Source organism: Staurois parvus, unplaced genomic scaffold (assembly GCF_062004578.1).
Source record: "Staurois parvus isolate SC_StPar_1 unplaced genomic scaffold, SC_StPar_1.0 ptg001265l, whole genome shotgun sequence".
Classification (NCBI taxonomy): Eukaryota; Metazoa; Chordata; class Amphibia; order Anura; family Ranidae; genus Staurois; species Staurois parvus.
The window spans coordinates 410,592-420,805 of NW_028319061.1; positions in this window are offsets into that span (position 1 = coordinate 410,592).

Here is a 10,214-nt window from a genome sequence, read left to right on the forward strand (position 1 = left end):
TGATGATGAATGATGAGATGATGAATGATGAGATGATGATGAATGATGAGATGATGAATGATGAGATTGCTCGTCTTGCGATGATACCAATGCAGGCTAATGAAGTGAGCAGACTGGGGGTGTAGGTTGTCCCTGCCTTGTCCCCCTCACTATATCTTGTCTTTTTTCCAGAGAAGGGGGCGCTGAGAGAATATGGGGAATTCTGAAGCCTCAGCTGAACTACCATTTAGAAGACAAAGCCATTGGAGAAATTGAGGACAACATCGACCCCAGCACCAACACAACCAGCGAATAGCGCCCCTCATGGCCCGGCTCGGATAGAAGAGTATATTAAATATGTAGAAGACCTAGACGAGGACATCCCATCCATGATTATAGGCGTTCTTAGTGTGCGCCCTTCATGAGGGGTGCTACCTGCAGATCAAAAATGACCAGAAATCACCTTCTTCAGTTGTGGACTCTTCGCAGTACGCTGCATTGGACAGTCATGAAGATTCAGTTCAAATCGGGGGGGGGGGGTTCTCAGAGAATAGGTGCAGGAATGCGTCCCTTGGTTCCACCCACTACCTACCTCCAAGCACCGTCCCTTGATTCCACCCCCTACTCACCTCCGAGCACCATCCCTTGGTTCCACCCCCTACCCACCTCCAAGCACCGTCCCTTGGTTCCACCCCCTACCCACCTCCAAGCACCGTCCCTTGGTTCCACCTCCTACTCACCTCAGAGCACCATCCCTTGGTTCCACCACCTACCCGCCTCCGAGCACCATCCCTTGGTTCCACCCCCTACCCACCTCCGAGCACCATTCCTTGGTTCCACCCCCTACCCACCTCCAAGCACCGTCCCTTGGTTACACCTCCTTCTCACCTCAGAGCACCATCCCTTGGTTCCACCCCCTACCCACCTCTGAACACCATCCCTTGGTTCCACCTCCTACCCACCTCCAAGCATCGTCCCTTGGTTCCACCCCCTACCCACCTTTGAGCACCGTTCCTTGATTCCACCTCCTACCCACCTCCAAGCACTGTCCCTTGGTTCCACCCCCCAACCCACCTCCGAGCACTGTCCCTTGGTTCCCCCCCCCATCCACCTCCGAGCACCATCCCTTGGTTCCACCACCTACCCACCTCCAAGCAACGTCCCTTGGTTCTACCCCCTACCCACCTCCAAGCACTGTCCCTTGGTTCAACCACCTACCCGCCTCCGAGCACCATCCCTTGGTTCCACCCTCTACCCACTTCCGAGCACCATCCCTTGGTTCCACCCCCCTACCCACCTCTGAACACCGTTCCTTGGTTCCACCTCCTACCCACCTCCAAGCACCGTCCCTTGGTTACACCCCCTAACCCACCTCCGAGCACTGTCCCTTGGTTCCCCCCCCATCCACCTCCGAGCACTATCCCTTGGTTCTACCCTCTACCCACCTTCGAGCACCATCCCTTGGTTCCACCCCCAACCCACCTCTGAACACCGTCCCTTGGTTCCACCTCCTACCCACCTCCAAGCATCGTCCCTTGGTTCCACCCCCTACCCACCTTCGAGCACCGTCCCTTGGTTCCACCCCCCTACCCACCTCCGAGCACCATGCCTTGGTTCCACCACCTACCCACCTCCAAGCAACGTCCCTTGGTTCTACCCCCTACCCACCTCCAAGCACTGTCCCTTGGTTCCACTACCTACCCGCCTCCGAGCACCATCCCTTGGTTCCACCCCCTACCCACTTCCGAGCACCATCCCTTGGTTCCACCCCCCTACCCACCTCTGAACACCGTTCCTTGGTTCCACCTCCTACCCACCTCCAAGCACCGTCCCTTGGTTCCACCCCCCAACCCACCTCCGAGCACTGTCCCTTGGTCCCCCCCCCTATCCACCTCCGAGCACCATCCCTTGGTTCCACCCTCTACCCACCTTCGAGCACCATCCCTTGGTTCCACCCTCTACCCACCTTCGAGCACCGTCCCTTGGTTCCACCCCCTACCCACCTGCTAGTACCGCCCCTTTTAGAGAATACAGAGCCAAGTATCATTTTGTGGTGCTAAGTAACTTGTATGGAATTTGTTAATGATAGCAAGAAAAGCAGTAAAATAGATCCCCCGCCAACAATAGATCCCTCAGCAGCCAGCAGCAATAGATTACACCCCTTGTAACAATAGACCCCCTGACAGCAACAACAGATTCCCCAGCAGCCAGCATCAAAAGACTCCCCAGCTGCCAGTGACAACAGACCCCTAACTCAACAGAAGATCCCTTCCAGCAACAATTGACCCCCCCCCAAGCAACAATAGATTCCCTACCTGCAACAATAGACAGCCACACAAAATAGATGCCTTCCAGCAACAACAGACCCCCAGCTGCCAGCAACAGTAGACCCCCCTCCCTCAACAGGAGATCCCTCCCAGCAACAACTGACCCCCCCAGCAACAATAGATTCCCTACCTGCAACAATAGATAGCCACACAAAATAGATGCCTTCCAGCAACACTAGACCCCCAGCTGCCAACAACAGTAGACCCTCCTCCCTCAGCAGGAGATCCCTTCCAGCAACAATTGACCACCCCCCTCCGCAGCAACTTTAGTCCCCCTTAGCACCAAAAAAACCCCCACACCAACAACAATAGACCTTTGCAGCAAAAATAGGCCACCATGCAAATATAGATCCCTCCCCAGCAACAATAGACCACCCAACAGCCAGCATTATTAGACCCTCCAGTACATCCCAGCATCCCTTGCCACTGCCGGGACAAGGTCATCTAGAGCCCAGGGTGAACATACCAAATCACCCCCCCAAGATATATGACCATTACGTGTCAGGAAAAAAACCCCACCCCAAAAAGCGAGCATTGATCTGCATTCTTACCCAGTACAAGAACCCCATGATGGAATGCCCCCTCCCAGCACAAATCTTTCCCTCCTTCCCCCCAGCCCATGTTTCCAGCACAAATATCCCCCCCCCAAAAAAAATTCCCCCCTCCTAGCACAAATCCTCTACCCCTCAAATTTCCCCTCTGAGAACTCCCCCCACTCCAAATCCCCCCTCCTAGCACAAATCCCCCCATTCTAGCACCCCCCAAATTTCTCCTCCTAGCACAAATCCCCCCAATCATCCATACTAGCACAAACCCCCTCCCCCAATCATCCCTACTAGCACAAATCCCCCCCAATCATCCCTACTAGCACAAATCCCCCCCAATCATCCCTACTAGCACAAACCCCCTCCCCCAATCATCCCTACTAGCACAAACCCCCTCCCCCAATCATCCCTACTAGCACAAATCCCCCCCAATCATCCCTACTAGCACAAATCCCCCCCAATCATCCCTACTAGCACAAACCCCCTCCCCTAATCATCCCTACTAGCACAAACCCCCTCCCCCAATCATCCCTACTAGCACAAATCCCCCCCAATCATCCCTACTAGCACAAATCCCCCCCAATTATCCCTACTAGCACAAATCCCTTCCTCAAAAGATTTCCCCTCCTATCACAAATCTCCCCCCCACTACCATATCACCTTTTCAAGCACAAACTGATTTGTGGGGATTTGTGTTGGGAGGGAGAACGGGGGGGTCTCCCTCCCACCACAAATCCCCACAAATCTCCACTCCTAGCACCTCCCCAAATTTCCCCTCCTAGAACAATTCTTACCACCTTCCGCCCCCCCCCAAATTGCTCCTCCCAACACAAATCCCCTCACCTCAATCTCCTCAAGGTGCCATCCACCTCCCATGGTACAGCAGTGCCCAGGGCAGCCGCCCCTCCTGCCCACCTCTTATCCCGGCCCTGCCCCTTGGCACTACATATATTCAGTGCCGGAACTGCGTTCCCCCCGCGTTCCCGCTAAAGAAAAGCCCCGGCTCTAATTAATTCTCACTATAATTATTTATACAGATATCATCTATATATTTCTGTAATTTCCCAGAATTCTGTATAATGTAAACATTATAAACCAGGTTAGACCGGTAATACAAATCCATCGATTTACAACGAAGGGAAGGGTTGGAACTGCTACCATTTTTTCTTTTATCCAGGGCTCCGCTAGAGAGATTTATCCTCATTTCCTGTTCCAGTGACAACACTTTTACCAGACAGGAAGTGAGGAAAATAGATCCGCAGACCAATGTGGAAAAACCTTTTGGCTGGACATTCACTTTTTTTTTCAGTTACGGATGGCGCAGGAAAGGGCTAAAACCCCTGCCAGGTCATTTTGTGTGCTGCATGCAGGGCTGTGGGGGCAGCTGCCCCGGGCCCAATCATTGTTGGCAGCTGCACCCTTGAGCCCACGCTGCCCACCCCAATAGTTTTGCTTTGCAGAACGCACACTCTGCATTCTCAATACACTGCGGGTTCAGGGCCACCATGCTGGAGGGAGGGAGGGGCTATGACACCGTACACTTACAATCTTTTCTCAGGCTTTCAGGTTCAGTGATACTGGGTGTCATTCAAACCGGGTGACTGAGGACACCTTGTGCGGGAGGCAGGTACTACAGGGGGCAGCTCTGGACTGAAGGTGCGTATTTCAACCAGAGCCAATATTTTTGTCCACAATTGTTTTCTAAATTTGCCCCGAGAGAACTACATCATACATTCAACCACATAAGGAATGTAATACACGTAACATAGATTTATTGATACAAAATACATATTTCATCGTAGTAAAATCTAATTCGAATGATATTAACCCCTCCCCCTCCAGAGGATTTACCCCCCTTAATGACCACGCCTCTTTTTGCTACTCGGCGCTGCACTAATTCAACTGATAATTGCGCGGTCATGCAATGCTGCACCCAAACGAAATTTACGTCCTTTTTTTCACACAAATAGAGCTTTCTTTCGGTGGTATTTGATCACCCGTGCGCTTTTTATTTTTCACGCTATAAACAAAAAAAGACCAAAAATTTTGAAGAAAAACAATATTTTTTACTTTCAGCTATAAAAAATATATAGTAAACTCAAAGTTGGTTATAAATTTAGGCCAAAATGTATTCTGCTCCATGTTTTTGGTAATAAAATCCCAATAAGTGTATATTGATTGCTTTGTGTGAAGTTATCGCGTCTACAAACTATGGGAGAGATAATGGAATTTACGCCATTTTTCTGCTATACAGCGCTGCGCTAGTTTAACGGACAATTGCGCGGTCATGCAATACGGTACATAAATGAAATTTACATCCTTTTTTTCCCCACAAATTGAGCTTTCTTTCGGTGGTATTTGATCGCCTGTGCGGTTTTTATTTTTTGCGCTATAAAAAGAAAGGCTGACAATTTTGAGGGAAAAAAAACAATATTTTGGACTTTTTGCTATAAAACATGTCCAGTAAAAAAAAATGCAAAAATCAAATTTAGTCATAAATTTTTGCCAAAATGCATTCTGCGACATGTCTTTGGTGAAAAAAAACCCAATACGTGTAAATTAATTGGTTTACGTGAAAGTTATAGCGTTTACAAATGGCGGGAAAGATACTGGGATTTTTAGGGGTTTTTTTATACTAATAATGGCGGCGATCAGTGACTTATGGCAGCGATCAGCGACTTATGGCGGGACTGCGGCGGACATTCTGATATTGAGGGGTACTGACTTGGGGTCACTGACATCCCCAAAAACACTAATACAGTGATCAGTGCAAAAAAAAAACACTGACACTGTACTAATGGCACTGGGGAGGAAGGGGTTAAGTTTATTTTGCAGGGAAGGGTTATAGGAGTGAGGGGAGTGTTTTACTAGGGGGCGGGTCTGTGTAAGGGGGAGTGTTTTACTAGGGGGCGGGGTGTGTACTGGGCGGGACAAGGCTGATCGAGAAAGAGAAACTGTTCTTTTTCGATCAGCTCATCCTCGAGCTGACACGGAAGTGACAGATAGCACAGCTACTGCAGCTGTGCTGTCTTTCACTGTTTGCCGCCGATCGCCAGGAAACAGCCGCTAAGGACCGGCTGTGACCCGGCGACTCACATCTGCGGCGGTGATTGGCGAGACAGATAGGGCGGCGGCGCGCCTCGCGCCCCCTAGCTGTTTACAACACACGTTTTAAAACGTGGTTTTGCCTGCGAGTGCCGCCCTGCCGCCGTATATCTACAGTGGCTGGGCGGCAAGTGGTTAAGCTGATTTACAATGTATACATTCATACATAATTCATGTTACATACAGTCATGGCCGAAATTGTTGGCACCCTTGATATTTTTCCTGAAAATCAAGTATTTCACACAAAAAAGGTATTGCATTAACACATGTTTTGCTATACACATGTTTATTCCCTTTGTATGTATTGGAACAAATATAAAACAGAGGCAGAAAAGCAAATATGACATAATGTCACACAAAACCCCAAAAATGGGCTGGACAAAAGTATTGGCACCCTTAACTTAATATTTGGTTGCACACCCTTTGGAAAACATAACTGAAATCAGTCGCTTCCTATAACCATCAATAAGCTTCTGACACCTCTCACCCGGAATTTTGGACCACTCTTCCTTTGCAAACAGCTCCAGGTCTCTCTTATTGGAAGGACACCTTTTCCCAACAGCAATTTTAAGATCTCTCCACAGGTGTTCAATGGGATTTAGATCTGGGCTCATTGCTGGCCACTTCAGAACTCTCCAGCGCTTCTTTGCCATCCATTTCTGAGTGCTTTTTGACGTATGTTTGGGGTCATTGTCCTGCTGGAAGACCCAGGATCTTGGACGCAAACCCAGCTTTCTGACACTGGGCCCTACAGTGCGACCCAAAATCCTTTGGTAATCCTCAGATTTCATGATGCCTTGCACACAGTCAAGGCACCCAGTGCCAGAGGCAGCAAAACAACCCCAAAACATCATTGAACCTCCACCATATTTTACCGTAGGTACTGTGTTTTGTTCTTTGTAGGCCTCATTCCGTTTTCGGTAAACAGTAGAATGATGTGCTTTACCGAAAAGCTCTATCTTGGTCTCATCTGTCCACAAGACGTTTTCCCAGAAGGCTTTTGGCTTACTCAAGTACATTTTGGCAAACTGTAGTCTTGCTTTTTTATGTCTCTGTGTCAGCAGTGGGGTCCTCCTGGGTCTCCTGCCATAGCGTTTCATTTCATTTAAATGTCGACGGATAGTTCGCGCTGACACTGATGCTCCCTGAGCCTGCAGGACAGCTTGAATGTCTTTGGAACATGTTTGGGGCTGCTTATCCACCATCCGGACTATTCTGCGTTGCAATCTTTCATCAATTTTCCTCATCCGTCCACGACCAGGGAGATTAGCTACAGTGCCATGGGTTGCAAACTTCTTGATAATGTTGCGCACTGTGGACAAAGGCAAATCTAGTTCTCTGGAGATGGACTTGTAACCTTGAGATTGTTGATATTTTGCCACAATTTTGGTTCTCAGGTCCTCAGACAGTTCTCGTCTCCTCTTTCTGTTGTCCATGCTTAGTGTGGCACAGACAGACACACAATGCAAAGGTTAAGTGAACGTCTCTCCTTTTTATCTGCTTTCAGGTGTGATTTCTATATTGCCCACACCTGTTACTTGCCCCAGGTGAGTTTACAGGAGCATCACATGCTTGTAACATTCTTATTTATCCGCAGTTGTGAAAGGGTGCCAATACTTTTGTCCAGCCCATTTTTGGAGGTTTGTGTGACATTATGTCGAATTTGCTTTCTTTCCTCCCTTTTTTTGTTTTGTCCCAATACACACAAAGGGAATAAACATGTGTATAGCAAAACATGTGTTAATGCAATACGTTTCGTGAGAAATACATGATTTCCTGGAGAAATATCAAGGGTGCCAACAATTTCGGCCATGACTGTAGTTAGTCTGGCTGAAAAAAGACAAAAGTCCATCCAGTTCAACCATATGCATTGTTGTTCATATAAATTCCCAATGATAGTAAATAACTATGTAACAAAATGTATGTTTCATCAAAATAAAATCCAATTAGAATGATATTAAGCGGATTTACAATGTATACATTCACACATAATTCCAATGTAATTGTACGTATATAATCCCAATAATAGTATATAGGTGTGTAACGATGCATCCGCCAGTGGCATCCTATGTGGCTGTCATTTTGGACCCCAGCATTATGGATCATTTGAACGTCACATCTGCCCTTCATTCGCCCTTTTGGGTCCGGATGGGTCTTCCTGCCACAACTCCCGGGATAGACATCCATGATGGTTTTTATTCCAAGCCATACCATGCTCAAGCTGATTTGTAAATTGCTGGTCTGGGGGAACAATGCGCTTACCTATGTGACATCATTATCTGGTGAAAAGATCCTTATTGATACTTTACTTTTTAGAGATGTTTTGTATTTAATCCTGAAGAAGCGAATTTAAATTTGCGAAACGCGTTGAGCTGCTTTGTTACATACCTGTATACTATTATTAGGAGTATATACGTACAATGACATTGGAATTATGTACGGATTTATACATTCAAAGTCAGCTTAGTATCAGGATGTTCAACAAATCCTTTTCGTGATGAAACATATAAATCCCCCAAAACCTACTAATATAATCAATTTTATACAATCAAAATAAATATTTATCACTTAAACTAAAAATTGTGTTTAAATAAATTCACTCCCAATTCTGTCTCAAAATCACAAAAAATCCATAAAATAAAATTCCATAAAATAAAATAAAAAAATAAATAAAAAATAAAAAATCCCAATGTGTCCAAAATTCAAGTTCCAAATTTTTCACTTCAATCCAGTTAAAAGGAAATTGATTCTAAATATTCCATGATAACCTCAAAAAAAAGAAAAAAGAAAATTCATAGTGTATTATCTTTTTATATATATGTACTTCACTCTGTGCAAAACACAAAATCACTCTTAAAAAACTTGTGCAAATAAAATAAATATGTACTTATTCTCCCACTATATCAATCAAAAATTAATAACTGGATTGAAGTGAAAAATTTGGAACTTGAATTTTGGACACATTGGGATTTTTTTATTTTTTTTATTTTATGGAATTTTATTTTATGGATTTTTTGTGATTTTGAGACAGAATTGGGAGTGAATTTATTTAAACACAATTTTTAGTTTAAGTGATAAATATTTATTTTGATTGTATAAAATTGATTATATTAGTAGGTTTTGGGGGATTTATATGTTTCATCACGAAAAGGATTTGTTGGATTGTATACTTTCTAGGGAGAAAGTTGTGACTTTTGGTGAGGGTGGAAGTATAGGAGTTTATTGATTGATTAGTATCAGGATGTTGTTGGATGAAATGTATATTTTGTTACATATTTATTTATTATTGGGAGTATATAGGTACAACAATACATGAATTATGTACGAATGTATACATTGTAAATCAGCTTAGTATCATTTTAACTGGATGTGTTTTAGGATGAAACAGATATTTTGTCACATATTTAATATTATTGGGATTATATACATACAATACCATTGGAATTATGTACGGATTTATACATTGTAAATCAACTTAATATCATTTCAGCTGGATGTTTTTTAGGATGAAACATACATTTTGTTACATACCTTTATGCTATTATTGGAATTATGTACGAATTTATACATTGTAAATCAGCTTAGTATCATCTTAACAGGATGTTTTTGGATGAAATGTATATTTTGTTACATATTAATTCCTTATTGGGAGTATATAGGTACAACAATACATGAATTATGTACGAATTTATACATTGTGAATCAGCTTAGTATCATTTTAATTGGATGTTTTTAGGATGAAACAGATATTTCGTTACATATTTAATATCATTGGGATTATATACATACAATAACATTGGAATTATGTACGAATTTGTACATTGAAATCAATTTAATTGATTTACACATTGTAATTGATTTACACATTGTAATTGATTTATACATTGTAAATCAATATTATTGGGAGGTTATATGTATAATACATGAATTGTGTACGGATTTATACATTGTATATCAGCTTAATATCATTTTCACTGGATGTTTGTAGGATGAAACATACATTTTGTTACATATTTAATATTATTGGGATTATATACGTACAATAACATTGGAATTGTGTACGGATTTATACATTGCAAGTCAGCTGAGTATCATCTTAACAGGATGTTTTTAGGATGAAACAGATATTTTCTTACATATTTATTTATTATTACAGGTTCTTATATAGTGCCGTCAATTTACCCCGCGCTTTACATATATTTGTTGTACAGTCACATCAGTCCCCGCCCCCGAGGAGCGTACAATCTAAGGTCCCTAA